Source organism: Mirounga leonina, unplaced genomic scaffold, assembly GCF_011800145.1.
Source record: "Mirounga leonina isolate KUSES-001 unplaced genomic scaffold, KU_Mleo_1.0 Mir_454, whole genome shotgun sequence".
Taxonomy (NCBI): Eukaryota; Metazoa; Chordata; class Mammalia; order Carnivora; family Phocidae; genus Mirounga; species Mirounga leonina.
The window spans coordinates 5,373,840-5,391,698 of NW_023270763.1; the positions used below are offsets into that span (position 1 = coordinate 5,373,840).

The following is a 17,859-nucleotide window of genomic DNA, read 5'->3' on the forward strand; positions in this document are numbered from 1 at the left end:
TGAGCACCCGGCATCCATCTGCAGGACCCTAAGCTCTGGCAGAATAAGCCAGTTATTTCCAAGCACTCCCCCTGCTTATGTCCCCTCTCTCGGGCAGGGCTGGCACCCACGCAGACAGATTTCCATCCTTAGAGCCTCCAGGAGCAAACTCTTGGCAGCTTTTGTTTCCTATCACCAAGGTTTAGTAACACTGAGGTCTGGTCTCAGAGAATCCTGAGCCATAAACAACCTATTAAAGAAACCCCCCCAAAAACAACAAGGGACATTTTTGTTTATAAAATTTTCATCCTGCCAAACAAGAAACTACAATACCAGACTATGTGGGTTCAGTGCTGGACACCTGGCAACCCAGGTTGTGAGGATTAAGTGTCCTAACAAGGGAAAAGTGCCAAGAGCAAGACACACACTAAACACTCAGTGTCAGCTTCCTTCCAGCTTCCTGATTTCTGGTAAAAAGTGAGAAAGGAAGGGAAAGGTAATGCAGAAAAGGAGGAAATTGGTATAAATTACTTATTTTGGAAGTTTGGCATAAAAGAAAAGTGAAATATGAAGGTAGCTAGAGACAGCCACATTAAACAATTTTTTTTCTTTTTTAAGAAAGGGGCTAACTTGGGGCGCCTGGGTAGCTCAGTCGTTAAGCATCTGCCTTTGGTTCAGGCCATGATCCCGGGGTACTGGGATCGAGCCCCACATCAGGCTCCCTGCTCAGTGGGAAGCCTGAGTCTCCCTCTCCCACTCCCCCTGCTTGTGTTCCCTCTCTCACTGTGTCTCTCTCTGTCAAATAAATAAATAAAATCTTTTTAAAAAAAAGAAAGGGGCTAATTTAAGGTTTGAAGGAAGAATAAATGGAAACCAATAAACACCGTATGACATATGAATTCTTGATTTATATATAAAAATGGTTTAAAAAATATTACTGTTATCTTTGCACAAGGACTTAAAATCTCAATGGAAATTATCATTAGAAAACATTCTAGAGGGGCACTTGGGTGGCTCAGTCGGTTAAGCGTCTGCCTTTGGCTCAGGTCATGATCCCAGGGTGCTGGGATCTGGCCCCACATCAGCCTCCCTGCTCAGCAGGGAGTCCGCTCCCCCCTCCCTCTGCCCCTCCCCCATCTCATGCTCTTTCGCTCTCTCAAATAAATAAAAATCTTTAAAATAAAAAAATTAAAAAAAGAAAACATTCAAGATATTTTAAACTCAAGTCTTTTCAGTGAGGCAGAGAACAAATGCACACCTAGTATCAGAAATCTAGTCTGTCAACACCTAAGGTAGGACCTAGAAGAGACGTCCTCTCTGAAAATTATAACCAAGTATTATGTAAAGGTACGGGAAGATTCAGAGCTTAGGTGGTAATTCTGTCATTAGGACTGATAAACTGATTCAGGAAGCAAATTAAATGTTTATTACCCACTTCATTTTTGATTAGCAATTCAACTAATTTAGCCCACCTGCTGTACACAAGCATCGTCAAGGTAAAGCACAGGATTTGCAATGAAGGAAAAATATTTCCCAAGGTGGGTTTTAGTGTACCACTCTTACTTTAGCTAAAAGGTTGACATTAATTTACTCAAGCTTATCAATTATATATCACATAGAAATAATTTAACAATTTTGCATCCATATACAGATTACAAACAATTGTTTTCTTTACATGTGAATGTAAAAAACTGCATCAAAAGATTAAAAGTTTTCTACAAGCTATTATACTGAGGTGAACTGACATTAATTATTTATCTTCCTTTTTCATCAACTAGTAGATTAAAGCTAAAATACAACTATTTTGATACTAACAAAAATGAAAGCAGGTGTATTATCAATAATGAATGAAGCCAACAACTAGTTATTCCATATGGTATCACAAATTAACTATAGGCATTTTCATGCAAGCCTGAAAAATGTTACATCTGAAATTTTTTTAAGTTCTTTAAAAATATTGAAACGGGGGCACGTGAAGCGTCCAACTTGATTTCAACTTAGGTCATCATCTCAGGGTTTTGAGATCGAACCCCTGCTTAAGATTCTCTCTTTCCCTCTACCTCTGCCCCCCTGTAAAAAAAGAAAATAAAAAATTGAAACAGGACCCCAAAACACAAAGAGAGGAAAATACATAGGTAAATAAGGCACTAAGACTATCAGTTCAGAATTACTGAGTAAAACCATCTTAAAAATTTTAAGTAGGGACGCCTGGGTGGCTGTTGGTTAAGCATCTGCCTTCAGCTCAGGTCCTGGGATCAAGTCCCTCATCAGGCTCCTTGCTCAGCGGGGAGCCTGCTTCTCTCTCTGCCTGCCACTCCCCCTGCACGTGCGCTGACGAATAAAATCTTTAAAAAAAATTTTAAGTGAAGGGATGCTTGGGTGGCTCAGTTGGTTAAGTGTCCAACTCTTGATTTTGGCTCAGGTCTTGATCTCAGGATCGTGAGTTCAGGCCCTGTGATGGAGCCTATTTAAAAAAAAAAAATTTTTTTTCTTTCAAAAGAACTAAGAGTTTTGGTTGTTTTGTTTTAAGCAACCAATTCTAATTGAACAAATTTAAAAACAGAATAAAACAGGCTACTGCTCCCAACTCTCAGATGGAAAACTATTTATTCCTTTGATCTGAAACCACATACCCCATGTAGATGTTGGGTGGTTTTATAACGATGTGAATTTAAGGTAGATTCCACAAAATACAGCATCATTTTATTATATCTCTTACTCCACAACAACTGAAACACAGAGAAGAGACTAACTGTGCTTTTGCAGTTCAAATGTTGTCCTCACCTTCTACTTTAGAGGGAAAGAGGACAAACACCAGCTCACAACTCTAAGACCCTCAGAGGGAGCTACAGATTGCAGGTACTGACTGAGTCCTTCCCTGTGCCAGGTGTTGTGCTAACTACCTTACAGAGACGGCCTTATTTAGTCCGTACTAGTCCGTACTCCCCAAAAGGGAGTACTGCTGTTACCCACACTGTACAGAGGAGAAAACTGAGGCATTAAGAGGTCAGATGATTTTCCTAAGTTTACATGAGAACTAAAAGGGGGTAGAGCTGGAATCTGAACTCATGTCTGATCCCAAGCCTGTGCTCTTTACTACTCTGCATCCTCATTCAAATATGCAATGAGGAACCATGCAGAAGAGGAACTACATTTTCTCTACTAGGTACCCAAGGATGGAAAGATGCCCAGCGTATACGAATCACAGGGAAAGGAATGTCTACTCAACATCAGCCAGGACACTTTAATTACTAGTGCTGCCTGAAAATGGAACAGGCTACCTTTGCGGGGCTGGGCAGTTACCAGTGGGTGAGGGCTGGCCTGGTTGCCTGAAGCCATCTCAGCTCAGAGTGTTTAGGTCATGCACGAAGTAAAGCCTAAGTGTTGAGACGGACTCCCCAAGGTACCCCATGAAAATGAGCCTCGCCCCCAACACCTATCAAGGTCCAAACACACACACGGGACCTAACTCCCGAACAGGGTAGTCAATGGCTACCTGCTCCATGCACATGAACTTTGGAACAAACTAAAAAATGTTTTAGGGAAGGAACTTGGGAGGCACAAAAAGATGTTTATCCATTACAATTATCATCTGTAAGATGGACATGTAAATAAATAGCCCCTCACAGGATCTGGCAAGACTCAAACAAGAAGACAAAAGGAAAGCGCCTGACATGCTGTGATCCGCAGTAATGGTTGGTTTCCGACTGAGGGAAGCCACAGGGCACGGAGTGTTAAGTATCAACGTTATTGGGCAAGGGAAACAGGGCCCCACTTGTTCACAGGGATATAGAACTACACATTCACACAATGAACTCCGGGCTCACATTTCCAGCAGCTGCCTCGACATTTCCACTTGGTCTAATAGGCATCCCAAACCCATTTAAAAGCAAACCCTGCCCCCCCCCCCACCGCCACACCCCCTTCTCCACACTTGACATCCAGCGCACAGCAAACCCCGTTGTTTCCACCTTCAATCCCAGTCCAAGCCACCGTTCTTTCTCACCGGTACTGGTAACAGCCTCCCAACCCGTCTCTCCGTTTCCATCCTCCTACACTCTATTCTTTGCACAGAAGCCAGCAAAGAGCTTTTAAAATGTAAGTAAAACCAAGTCATGCTTGAGTTCAAAACACTCAGAGGCTCCCCACCCCCAAGTCAGACTAAATGGCAACATTCTTATCAAGACCCACAAGGCCCTACCTGACCTGGCCCCGCCCTTGCACCTGCTATACTACACTCATCCCCTCCCACTCTACCCTTAACTGCATCTCAACCAGACTGACTTCCAAACTGTGACCCGAGCTCACAAGGCCTCAGGAACTTTGCACTTGCTGGACTCTGCTGGAATGGTCTCCCCAGACATCTGCCTGTGGAGCTCCCTCCCTACTGCATGTCCCTGACCACTCTCCCTAAACCAGCCCCATCCCACCCCTTTCCTCCATCACTCAGTACCTTACCTTGTTACTACCTGGCATATCAGACCTGTTCATTTGCCACCTACTAGAATATAAGTTCTCAGACAACAGGGACTTCTATGTATTCTCCCTAGTGTCTACAACAATGCCTACCAGACAGTAGACGCTCATTTATATTGTGATTTAAATGAGGGAAGAAAAACTACTGTAATCCCTTAATTACTATTTGGTTTTATGTGGAATACCATGGAATGACCTCCCCCCCCCAAAGTTAAGGGACAATTTTTCACAAGAGCAGAGAAGAAACAAACCATGTACCCATCCTGATACCATAATGCCCACCCTCCGAGTCCCAGCACAGGGCCTCCATCTTGGTAATGTAAAGTAGTAAAATGTAGGCAGCCATCAAAAACAGTGAGTAAACTGATTACTTGTTAACTCAAAGAAAGAGTAGAATGCTAAATTTTAAAAAAGCGGTGCACAAAATAGTTTATATAGTCACAGCTTTAATTATGTAAAAACAGGGGCGCCTGGGTGGCTCAGTTGGTTAAGCGACTGCCTTCGGCTCAGGTCATGATCCTGGAGTCCCGGGATCGAGTCCCGCATCGGGCTCCCTGCTCGGCAGGGAGTCTGCTTCTCCCTCTCACCCTCCTCCCTCTCATGCTCTCTGTCTCTCATTCTCTCTGTCTCAAATAAATAAATAAAATCTTTAAAAAAAAAAATTATGTAAAAACAGACATTTGAAAATAATAAAGGTAGAAAATGTGTTTATTAGGTTCATTTCTCAGTAAGGGTATTAATTTTTTAAAAGTATATTTTAATACTCATTGTAGAATGGAAGTACAATTCTAAACTTCTTCAAGGACCCGTAAGTTATTTAAAATATTAATATGAAATGGGAAGTTAGGCAGGATTGAGTAGAGAAGTGAGAGATTAAAACACTTAATCATACACATGCGCACAGAAGCAGAGGAGAGAGACCTCAGTAATGTCACAGATTTCCACTGTTACACCAGTGGGAGCTGCTCACCATCAGGCTGAGTCACACAGGTATAAGCGTTACTGCATTCAAGAATCACAGGATCGGACTTATTCTGGACTCCTACGAGTCCAGTTCTTAGTTGTGAAGGGCCTGCCATTCAAATTGCTCTGTAGTCACCTTTTAATTCTGTCTTTGAACCCATGCTCCTAAAATATGAGTCAGCTTTTAATGACTCACCATCTTTTAGCCTTAATAATCCTAATTCTTATTTCAATTTGAAGTGAGACATACCAACACAATCTGCAGCCTAGCACTCAAACCAACAAGGCCTCAATTTTAATCTATCCCCATTACACCCATGATCCTCTCTGTTAGTCCTAAATTCCAGGAGGCAAATTGAAATGCACCCCCCGCTCCCGGCCCCACAGTGTTCCCTCCACCAGAAACCACCACCCTTTCTGCCTCTAATGCTGACCATCAGGAAGTTACAGCATCCCCGATACTTGGGTTCCCCTCCACCTCCCTCACCCTGACTCGGGTATAACCATTTCTTCCCGTGAAATGCTGTAGCCTATGTATCTTACTCTAGCACTCAGTCCTGTATTACAGGTATGTATGTATATATTTTCATAATGTCCCTTACTATGTTGTGGATACCTTGAAGGTGGGACCAAGTTTATGAATGGTGTAAATGATAGTGATGCTTTTAAGAGAGCCTAGAGAAACCTGGTTCATAGAATTAGAATGGAAGAAGCCCAATACCTTGATACTCAATCAACAAACCTTTCTAAGCTCATCCTAGAGTATATCCACTTCTCACACTCCTTGCCTCACCAGCCTCCCCCCTCCAGCAGACACTGCTGAATGGTGGTCAGGACACTTCCCCCAGCATCAGAATCCTTCTGGAGACACTGTTGGAAGCATGATGGTCACAGCTCCTTTTCAGTTTTACAGAGGGACTTGTCCCAAGGCCATCTTCCATACTGAATCAAATTCTGGCTTCCGGTTTCTTCCTTCCACTGGATTTAAGGAACAGTGCACAGGGGATCTAAATCCTTCTGTCACGTGCCCAGTCTTTCAGATTTCAAGCTACTTTCATAATTTGTTCCCTACATAGAAACCCAACTTCTGTCAGGTCCTCTTGAAGGACTATAAAATCACAAATTCAGACTTAAGTAAAGGGTTTTAAAAGCTGTGCTACACCTGAACTCCCTCAGTCTGGGGAAGCCCTCCACTCTCCATGGAATCAACAGACCCCCAGCTTCACCCCTAACTAGTTGTGTGAAGTCTGACAAGTTACTTAAGCTAAGCTTCTGTTTTCTTGTCCATAAAATGGAAATAATATCCCCACCTGAGAGGGCTGTTGTGAGAATTAAATGAGACTTCTGAATTCTGAACTTCCGTGACCGCCAACAAAATTCATTTACTGTGCTATTCATACTGGGTCGGGGCCAACTACAACTCTCCCCAGGTTTTGGTGAGGTTAGGAGCTAGCACATCTAAGATGTGCTGTACAGCACAGAGCAGAGAGCCTCAAAAATGTCTGACCAGTGGGGTCCTAATTCAGATTTGCAGATTTCTGCTGAAAAGTTGAGGAGAATAAGGTCATACATAATTAGATGTTCAGGACACTGCTGCTGGGCTGCCTGCATTTTCAAGGGGACTGGGAGGCATGTGCAACCGGCCTCTTGAATTAATACAATGTCTACTATATTGTGTATAGTATGAATTAATTAGAATACCCTATACTGGCAGCTTCTCAGAAAGAGCATACTTTTTTTTTAAGATTTCATTTATTTATTTGAGAGAGCGCGCGCGCGCAAAAGCAAGCACTTGAGTGGGGGTAGGGGTAGAGGGAGAGGGAGGATTTCAAGCAGACTGTGCTGAGCATGGAGCCCGGTGTGGGGCTCAATCTCACGACCCTCCTGAGATCATGACCTGAGCCAAAATCAAGAGTTGGATGTTCAACTAACTGAGCCACCTAGGTGCCCACCTTTTTTGATTTTTTTCTATGTTTGTATGGTAGAAAACACATAACACAAATTTATCAGTGGCAACATTAATACATCCACAATGTTGTACAACTGTTACCACTAGCCAGTTCAAAAGTATTGCACCCCTCGAAAAGGAGATGCTGTATCCATTAGCAGTCATTCCTCATCCATCCCTCCCTCCCTCCCTCCCTCAGCCCACAGTAACCACCAATCCGCTTTCTGTCTCTCATGGGTTTGCTGACTCTGGAAATTTCATATAAATGAAATCATGTGATATGTGGCCTTATCTGGCTTTTTTCACTTAGCATGTTTTCAGGGTTCTCCCATATTGTAGCATGTATCACAACTTCATTCTTTTCAATGACTACAAAATATTCCATTATAAGGATCTACTACATTTAGTTTATCCATTCATCAGCTGCTGGGCATATGGGTTGTTTCTACTTTTGGGCTATTGCACTAAGATTCCGCGCAGGCATGTTTTATTTTTCTTTAGAAATCTAAGGAATGGAATTGCTGGCTCACATAGTAACTCGATGTTAAAATTCTGAGGAACTGGGGGCGCCTGGGTGGCTTAGATGGTTAGGCATCTGCCTTCGGCTCGGGTCATGATCCCAGGGTCCTGGGATCGAGTCCCGCATCGGGCTCCCTGCTCCGCGGGGAGCCTGCTTCTCCCTCTGCTTCTGCCTCTCTCTCTCTCTGACTTTCATGAATAAATAAATAAACATTTAAAAAAAATTAAAAAAAAAAAATTCTGAGGAACTGGCAAGCTCTTTTCCACCATAGGTGCTTCATTTTACATTCCCACCAGCAATGAACAAAGGTTCCAATTTCTCTAAACTTTTGCCAACACTTGTTATTGTCTTTTAAATTACAGCCAGTCTGTTGGGCATGAAGTGGTAGGTCACTGTGGTTATGATATGCATTTCCCTAGTAGCTAATGATGTCGAGTATCTTTTCATGTGCTTGTTGGCATCCTTACGTTTAATAATTTTATTAAGTCGTTGGAACAGGAAAGAGTACCTAAGGAAGTATATTTATTCCCAAGTGGCTGACGATTAAAAACTGTCAGAACCGCGTTTGTACTAACAAAGAATCTACCCAAAACCCCACACCACGGCTGTCACTTTCCACCCTGGCATCACAGTCTGCTTGGGCATGTGTGTCTGGCAGGGAGGGTCCAGCCCAGTGCCTCTCCCATCATGATTCTAACTACACCTATCTTTGGCATATCCTTCTCCCTTTTATTTACTTATCCTCCTTCCTCAACTTGTCACAGGGGCCACACCCTTTATGCTGTTTCCTGTGCATCTGACCAGAGCTGCTTTCTCTTGGCATGCTCTGAAGTCGCTTCCCCTCCTCTATTTGTGTAGGAGAACTTAGTGAGTTTGTTTCTGACACATAACTTCAGGCCTAGCACAGTGCCATGAACAGAGCATTTGTAAGAGAATGTGAATAGCTCCCATCAACAATGATGGTGGTGGTGGTGAAGCAGAGCCCCCTGGGTCTTCCGAACCACCGCCCCTCACCGTGACCTGTGCAGTTGCTGTGGCCCCCTGACCAGCTGTTCTTGGGCTATGGCTGAGAGCGTGAGAACAAGGGCTCCTATACTCTTCTCCATCTTGGGTTGAGAGTGCACACGCTATCTTTCAAGAAGACCAATTTGAATAATTGTGAAAATTGGGTTTAAACAAAATAATTTTCTCTTCACATACTTCAAAATTCAAAAATTTACGAGAATGGGTAAGTATAGTAAAGTTATGAAAACCAGGCAATGATGTTTCAGATTTACATTCAGGATGTGCCCTTCATGCAATCAGGAAGCATTAAAGGTTAAACTGACTAATCTTGATTTGACAACTTAGCTTTTATATCTCTAGTTTTTACTAATTATAGTACTTCATTTGCACATATGGTTACTTCAAAGCTAAGAAAAGGAATGCTTTTCTTTTAATTTTTGTAAAGAAGTACAATTTACAATACAGAACCTCCTCTTAAAGTTTTAGGAATTTATACAGAAACCAATATTCTGGGGCACCTGGGTGGCTCAGTCGTTAAGCATCTGCCTTTGGCTCAGGTCATGATCTCAGGGTTCTGGGTTCGAGCCCCGCACCAGGCTCCCTGCTCAGCGGGAAGCCTGCTTCTCCCTCTCCCACTCCCCCTGCTTGTGTTCCCTCTCTTGCTGTCTCTGTCAAAAAATATATAAAATCTTAAAAACAAAAAAAACAAAACAAAAAAAACAATATTCCTAGGATATGGGGACTTAAATGGTAGGTGTGTACAGACATTTTATAAATTATTTATAAATTATAAGCCTATCTTTCTCTATAATTACTATAGCTAAGATCTTTCTTGCTCCCAAAGGGACAAAGACGTGTTGAGTGAGCATTTGCCACTTGAAAACTGAAATGACAAAAGTCACTTGGCAAAGTCCAAAGGCATTTGTCACATGTACAATTCCAGAACAATCTTTTTCCAAATCTCAAAATGAAATTAAATAATTGTAACTGCTCTGAAGTACAAAATAGAAAATCCTCATAATATCTGATAAAAACACAAAATGCAGACTTACACGTTGAATCAGTTTCAGACTACATGATGCCTCACTATTTAACACAACCTTTTATCTGCCAAACTATAACGAGCAGGACAGGATAATCTTGACTGCCATAAAATAGAGCAAGTCAGAAAAAGCACACCTTTTTGATACACAGAAAATTAATTTGCATAACTGGCAGACTGCCTGGGATCCAGGTAACTAGCCAACTGGGTGGCCTCGGCAAGTTACTCTCTGAACTCCAGCGTCCTCATCTTTAAGATGGACATATTATAAGAGCACACACTGCAGAGGGCTATCACGAGCGTGGAGTCAGTAATCTGTATGGTGCTTACAACAGCAGCTGCCATACAGCAGGTACTGTGTTAAGCAAATAAAATTCTCTACTGACTGCTTCTTATTTTTGTGGGAAGGATTTTAATCTCTTTAAAGTGAGCCTAACCTGCAACTAAAAGATGAGGGATTTTGGTCAGTAATAACCACTTTGGGGGCTCCTGCGTGGCTCAGCTGGTTAAGCATCTGACTCTTGATTTCCGCTCAGGTCATACGCTCAGGGTTGTGAGATCAAGGACCGTCCGGGGCGGGGGCAACCAGCGGAGAATCTGCCTCCCATGTCCCTCTCCCTCTGCCCCTCCCCCTGCTTTCCAAAAAATAGAAAAAAAAAAAAATAATAACTGCTTTGGCTCAACTTAACTCTCTCATCGATTCTGGTATGAATTCTTTTACTTTATTTAGACCTTAGAAATATCCTTACAATATTTCTGTAAATTCATAACATTTCTTTAAAGATATTTCAGATACTTTTTTCTGCTATTTTTAAGACCTAAGACTGATTCTGAGATCAACAAAACTATAACAAATGTATTTCTTAAAGTTACATGACCTAAAAAAATAAAAATAAAAAATAAATTCCATGACCTATAAATATTCTATCAATAACAAAAGCAAACCTGTGATTTTGTAGGTTTCTTGGTGATGAGATACACTGGGCACAAACAGAAGATTTTAAGAAACTGGGCCAAACAAATTAATAAATGATTCAAAATAATGCAATAGCTAACAGGAACAAAATAACAGTCTAAATTTATGTAATGTTGAGCTGTAAGAACTTCAAAGCAAATCTGTAAACTCCCCAAAGAAAGTCTCCCGTTATTTCTTGAGAAATAGATGAGAACGAGCTTTATTTTTCCATGCTTTAAAAATGAAAAAACTATTTCAAACTTTCTTTTAAGTATTTTGCCAAAACATTTTCCTCTGACCATTTTTGTTTTCCCTTTCTACTTTTTTCAATATTTTCTAAGTTTTTAAAATAAGCATTGCTTGATTTAGGGACAAAACTGGAAGTTTTATAAACATTTCAGTTTCCTCTCAAATGAGGACTGTTCCTGAGGTGAACTGTGTACATGTGATAAAGATTTACTTGTGCACTGCAAGCACACACCCAGACAATGAAGTCTTCATGTGACTTCTTATTTAACAATATAGTGGATTAAAATATTTTACCTACCAGTCCTGACTACAGAGCTCTGGTTTCTGGCTCTTTGCTTGTTAGTTCTTCCCAACAAGGCAAAGTGTTTGCACTCTTGCGCACATACCGCGTGGTTGTTAATGTATGCGAAACCCAAGCACTTAGCAGGTGGTAAGGAACTGCTTTTTCTTTGGAGAAAGGCCTGTAAAGGGCCAGGCTGTAAGGAGTTAGGCCCTGTGGGACAACCTTCTCTGCTGCAGCCACTCAACTCCGCCACAGTAGGCCTCAAAGCAGCCACAGACGACACGTGAGAAAGTGGGTGTGGTCAGGTTCCAATAAAATTATATTTACAAATAGGTGCTGGCCAGCCCTCTGGCTCTGGTTTGCTCACCCCTGCAGTTAAGGTACAACTAATAAAAGGTGAATACTTTAGCAAAATGAATTTGAAAGAGACTTCAAAATATATGCTAATTCTTACTGTAATCTTCAAGTGACTTAGAGCATTTAACATAAAAATGACTAAAACTGGGTATTTCTCTTGAATCATGAATATTTTACTTTCAATTGCAGTTGGAAAAAGCAATGACACAGTTTCTGAGTACTCTCTACAATAGGAGAACAGACTATTTGTAAAGAGCCTTTCATTTTCATGAGAAAATGACCAGGATATGAGTTTTTGGAGGGAAGGATGTATAACCGGCAGATATACAGAAAATTAAAAATTGCTATTATTTTTCAAGCTTCAGACAGAAAAACTTACAAATTTGGGATATTTACATTAAAATATTTTCCATCAAGTCTGAGTCACTTCACCCTGCAAAACCTGCACAATTACCTTTGTTCGTATGGGTAAAACAGAAAATAGGCATTTCTACTGCTTTAAATTCTAATTATTTTACAAGAATTTTATCAAATGGGAGGCACCTGGGTGGCTCAGTCATTAAACGTCTGCCATAAGCTCAGGTCATGATCCCAGAGTCCTGGGATGGAGCCCCGCATCGGGCTCCCTGCTCTGCGGGAAGCCTGCTTCTCCTTCTCCCACTCCCCCTGCTTGTGCATCTCTTGCTGTCTCTCTGACAAATAAATAAAATCTTAAAAAAGAAAAAAAAAAAAGAGTAAACGGAGTTAAAGGAGCTGGAAGTGTTGGCATTGTGGTCTTTTGGGAGACTCTGGATGTGCAGCCACAAGAACTGAGTGAAGCCCAAACTTAATAACACAATGAGCAAAGTAGTTGTGATGAAAAGAATGAAGATGTTTCAGAGAAAGTGACATCAAAGGAAACTTCACAGTATAAGACTTCTCCAGGAGATCTCATCCCATTGAAATCACAAAGGATAAAATGCTGGAGGCTGATGCAAACTTAGGAAAGAGCATGACAATCTGCAAAAGCACACAGAAGAGGCCTATTCCACATCTTGAGTTACCGGAGGAGACAAGTGTCGTTGAAACCACTCAAGCTTTTTTTACAAATAAATAAAAATGCTTTAATTACCAGTGTTTCTAATGCCTTAAATTACTGTGTACTAAATACTAATTTTACTATTTTTTTCATTTCCCTATACACTTATAACTGACAGTAAGAGAATTTTTAGTGTTTTTGACAAACATTTTTAAAGGTCATGGGACAATCCTAATTTTCCGCATTGATTATTAAGAAGGTTTTCAATGGTTTTAACCTGCATGGTGGTCATTTCTGTGGTCTTGCACTGCCGTCTAAAATGAGGTCTGCAGGTGCCTGGGTGGCTCAGTCAGTTAAGTGTCTGCCTTCAGCTCAAGTCATGATCTCAGCGTCCTGGGACTGAGCCCCATATAGGGCTCCCTGCTCAGTGGCGAGTCTGCTTCTCCCTCTCCCTCTCCGATCTCTCTCAAATAATCTTAAAAAAATAACAAAAATTAAAAATAAAATGAGGAATGTAAAATTAATGAGTTAAATGTATCGTTTCAGAATTTAGAAAAAGAATAACAGAGTAAACCCAAAGACAGAGGCAAAGATAGCAGAAAGAAGAAAAGTGGAAAGAAGAAAATGGAGGTAAGAGTATAGATTCATGAAACTGAAAAAGATACAATGGAGAGAACTGAAAAACTGGTTCATGATTAGGAATAATCAAGGAAAATGTATGTGCTTACACACTCTACAGAAGAGAATAACATCAGTGAAAACAATTGTACTGTTTTTGAGTTCCCAAATATTTGTGCTTATATGAAGCGGCAACAGAGAGGCATCTTCCTGGTCTGTGAAACTTTAGAATCCACAAGGCACATTATCTCATCTTCAAACAACCCAGAAGGTGTCGCCATCATCCCCTGCAGGAATGCCAACTGGCTCACCGACATGCAGTGTCACCCAGAGTCACACAAGTTGACAGCAGCGAAGTGACAATGCAAACCACACTGAGCATCTCTTAGGTGTCTGGCAGCATGCTATCGCCAGGGTCTCAAGGGGAAATAAAATTCAGCCTGGCCTCCTCGTCCTAGGTCACAGGATCTTTCCTGTGCTTCAGTTGGGGCTGGGGGAAGCTCTATGACTCACATGACACCGATGCCCCCTACCACACTCTCTAGGGGTCACCGACTCTTACAACCCTTGTTCTGTCTGGCTTGGCTGCAGAGCACACAGTCAGGGACACAGGACCCAATGTGGTTGCCCGTGGAGGCTCTCCCTCTCCCCGCCATGCGGAAGAAGGGGACCGCCAAGTTTACCCTTAGGGCCTATTAGCCACATCAAGGAAACCCTGGGTTACTGCCCACCCTGCGGATCACTAAGGAAAAGTTCATCCACGAGGCTCCCGGGGATGAGCTGAGGCAATGTCTGAAGTACATGACACACAGCAGGCAGGCACTTAATGAGACTGGAGTCTCTGTCTGAAGCACAGCAGTACAAGCACACAAGTCAAGCAATACTGGTAAGAGCCGCATATGCTGTTATTGTATAACAGGTTTTACGTATACATATACATTTTACATTTACATAAACACATACACACATATATGTATATATGTAAACCTCTCTGTAATCTCCGTCCTTCCTAACCCTGTAACGTAACACCTGGCATTAATGGTCAGCACCCTAGTGAAACCACCACCCTTTCCAAGGGGACCAGTGACCTCTCATCACAACTGTCAGCCTCTCTGCTGTCTTTGGCCACTGACACTCAGCTTCCTGCTCATCACCCTCTTGAAAAGGTCCCCATCGTGGGGTTCCCATCTTCTTCCTCTTCAATGGCCCCTTCTTGGCTGGCTGGCTCTTTTTCCCTTTGCCTAGGTGAAGTCTGGTATAATGCAGAGATGAGGAACTCCGATTCTAAGGTCAAACCACCTATTATCAACTGTGTGATCTAAGGCACACCCTTCCCTTCCAGGTCTTATCTGCAAGTCAGAGAGAGTGAAAGTGCCTACACCCAACTCATAGGGCCGTTGGGCCTATGAGATGAAACGACACCCATCAGGGGCTGCGCCCTGTGTCTGGCAGAGCCAGCACCTGACGTTTGCTGGGAGGCATGCTATATACGAGCATCCTCAAGGGAAGAAAAGACCAGAAAAGAATATAGTGGTGACAAAGTGGTAAAATTACAGGTGATGTTTTTTCTCTGGTCCCCCAGTTTTCAAAATTGAGGCTGTGAGGTCACACAGACACATGGGCAGAGAGGAAGAAGAGAGGAGGAAAGAAAGGGAAGTAGCAGAGGCAGAGAAAATGCACCTCAGAGTTCATGATTACAAGTCACCCAAAGGCTGAAAAGAAAAACAAAAGGGCAGAAAAACAGAAACGACTCCCAAATCCCTAACTCTTCTTCTGTGCGTGGAGTCCCACTTCCCAAATAGGAATAGATTGCAAAGGATGGCTATGGTTTTCAGAAGAAACGGCAAGTGTCCAGGAGAAGCAACAATCATAATGTCTGAAGTATACACACGCTAGTGAAACCACACCCCGTGGGAGAAAAACAGAATCCCACTCAGAGACACAGAACGCCAGAAGCGTACGCAGTCTGAGGCACAGCTAAAGTGAGGACATCTGTGTAAGTCCAGTCCTTTCATTGAAAATTGCTGAAACAAGACCTTTGATACCAGAGCTGCCGGATGTGGTGGCGTCATCAGATGTCCTCCTAACAGCTATGTCCTCTCTCCCTCAGCTGTATTCCTTGGCTAACCATGCTGGGGAAAGCTCTCTGGCTGCAGGGTCATGAGACATGAGAGGATGTGTGTGCTGGGGCTGCTGGGGAAAGGTTTCCTCCTTGGTAAAGGGCACAACTGAGAAGAAATTCCCCTTCCTGCTTTTGGATACAATGGGAGGAGAGAGGATGTGATGTCTAAGACTAGCAATGGCAGCCATCTCAGTACCATGAGTTGGGCTTGAGGATGAGAAGGAGGAGAGAAGGAACCTGAGTTCTTAGTAATCATTACCTCACCAGGAATCTGCTACTCCTGGCCTTTTTATGTGGGTTAATGAACATCCTTAATGCCTAAGCCACTATTAATTGGGTATTTGTTACTTTTAGGCAAAAGCATCTTAGAATTATTCACATAGCATTTGGTGAGCTGATGTGTTAGGAGGGATATCTAAATGGAAACACCCACAGCAATCAGAAATGGCAGAGCTACAGCTCTGTCTTAATAGATGCCAATCCAAATGACAAGTATAAAATAAGCAAAAGGTAAATCACTTTTTCCTCCAGCTTTTAGCTCCTTTTTTCCCCCTAAAGTGAGAAGAGACACTGAAATGCTCAGTTCTGCCACTCTAACACTCATAATACATTTGGCCAGGTTTTCCAAGTAGAATCCTCACAGCAAATTTCTATGAATTAGGTCAATATTTTACCTAGAGGATATTTTCTTCACCTACTTTCCAAAGTACAAAAGTATCAGAATAAATGTAACAGAAATTTCATGTAAAAAAGTATATAAAATAAGAAAGGTTGTCCTACAGCAACATTAAAAAATATCTGAATTCAACATTAAAATGAAAACTACTCTTGTAATCTCAGATTTAGAAATAAGAATTTTTCAGCATCCCTTTCACTTCCTTCCTGAGCAAAATTTTTAAACTGAAAATTTTCAAACTAGGATTTGCTGGGGTTTGGGTGGGGGAGGGACACACACAAAGGTTTTTCAGAGACAATACTCTTCAGGAATGAAAATTTTGAATTGATTCATGATCTTCACATATGAAATGCCCCTTCAGTCTTATCAGATGGGATTTATAATGTTTCATAATAAAGTTATGAATACCAACATCAGAAGTCAGTAATTAGACAATAACACCTCCTTGAAAAATGAGAGAAATACAATCTACCTTAGGTCTCTTTCTTCTATGAATTCATTAGCCTTTCAAATAGGGAATTTAAACAGACATAGGGTATATTTTAGTCTACACTTTAAACAAAATAAAAAACCAGGCACATGAGAACAAGTTAAACAGTAGGCCTCCGAAAGCAACGCTTGCTAGGATGGCACTTGATTGTGGAATTGCTGCAGATGAGCAGAAAATTACTAACTATATAACATGGTGAATATAAGCGAAAAAGACAACTTGAAACAAAAATAAAACACAGAAGTTATTTCCATTCCCTCCAAATAAAACGCATGTCCACATGAAAGAAATTTCGCCACTGCAACATATTTTCCTCACTGAAACTGAAGAAGTTTTCAGCCTGTGTTTACAACAACACGGTTGCTGTGGAAATAGCTGATTCAAGGTTATGAATTTACAGCTGACTAAAGTAAGGTGTGGAACAGAAATCTTATTTAAACAGTGGCAAGAGGGGCGCCTGGGTGGCTCAGTTGGTTAAGCGACTGCCTTCGGCTCAGGTCATGATCCTGGAGTCCCGGGATCGAGTCCCGCATCGGGCTCCCTGCTCGGCAGGGAGCCTGCTTCTGCCTCTGACCCTCCCCCCTCTCATGTGCTCTCTCTCTCTCATTCTCTCTGTCTCAAATAAATAAAAAAATCTTAAAAAAATAAAAAAATAAAAAAAATAAACAGTGGCAAGAACCATAAAACATTAAAAAGGCAAACTGAATGATGGTGAATCAGAGCACCATATGGTTTGACGTAGGGGTCATACATTTTCCCGTGGCGCCTGACACAAATAGGATGTTTCTTTTTAATTTAATCCTATTTTTGGAAACCTCTAATCATCTCCATCATCCCAGTAAGTTTTACTATCTGCTTCTGTCTACACAATGCAGTGTGTATTTTATTAAACTGACTCTGCTGAGGACAGAGTTTCTAGAGTCCATCCCTTGCCAGAACACGCACAAGTGACGGAACCAACAGAACACAAGTCAGGGCTTTGAAAAACGTCTGCATGTAACTGATTCTATTAAATAGAGTAGTACGGACTTATTCATCACACGACATCACTTCAGGCTTAGGTTTCAAGACTCTTTACAAACTCTCCAAGAACCGAAGTTGTCAGAGAATGTTCCTGAGCGCCCAGTTCCACTCTACATCCTGCAGCCCAGCCCCCAA

General features: G+C 41.9%; 1 protein-coding gene across 3 annotated transcripts in view; it reads right to left on the bottom strand.

Moving 5' to 3' along the window:
• The window catches only part of BAIAP2L1 (BAR/IMD domain containing adaptor protein 2 like 1), a 99,723-nt gene that overhangs the window by 51,933 nt on the left and 29,931 nt on the right, over nt 1–17,859 (bottom strand). The window lies entirely within an intron of this gene.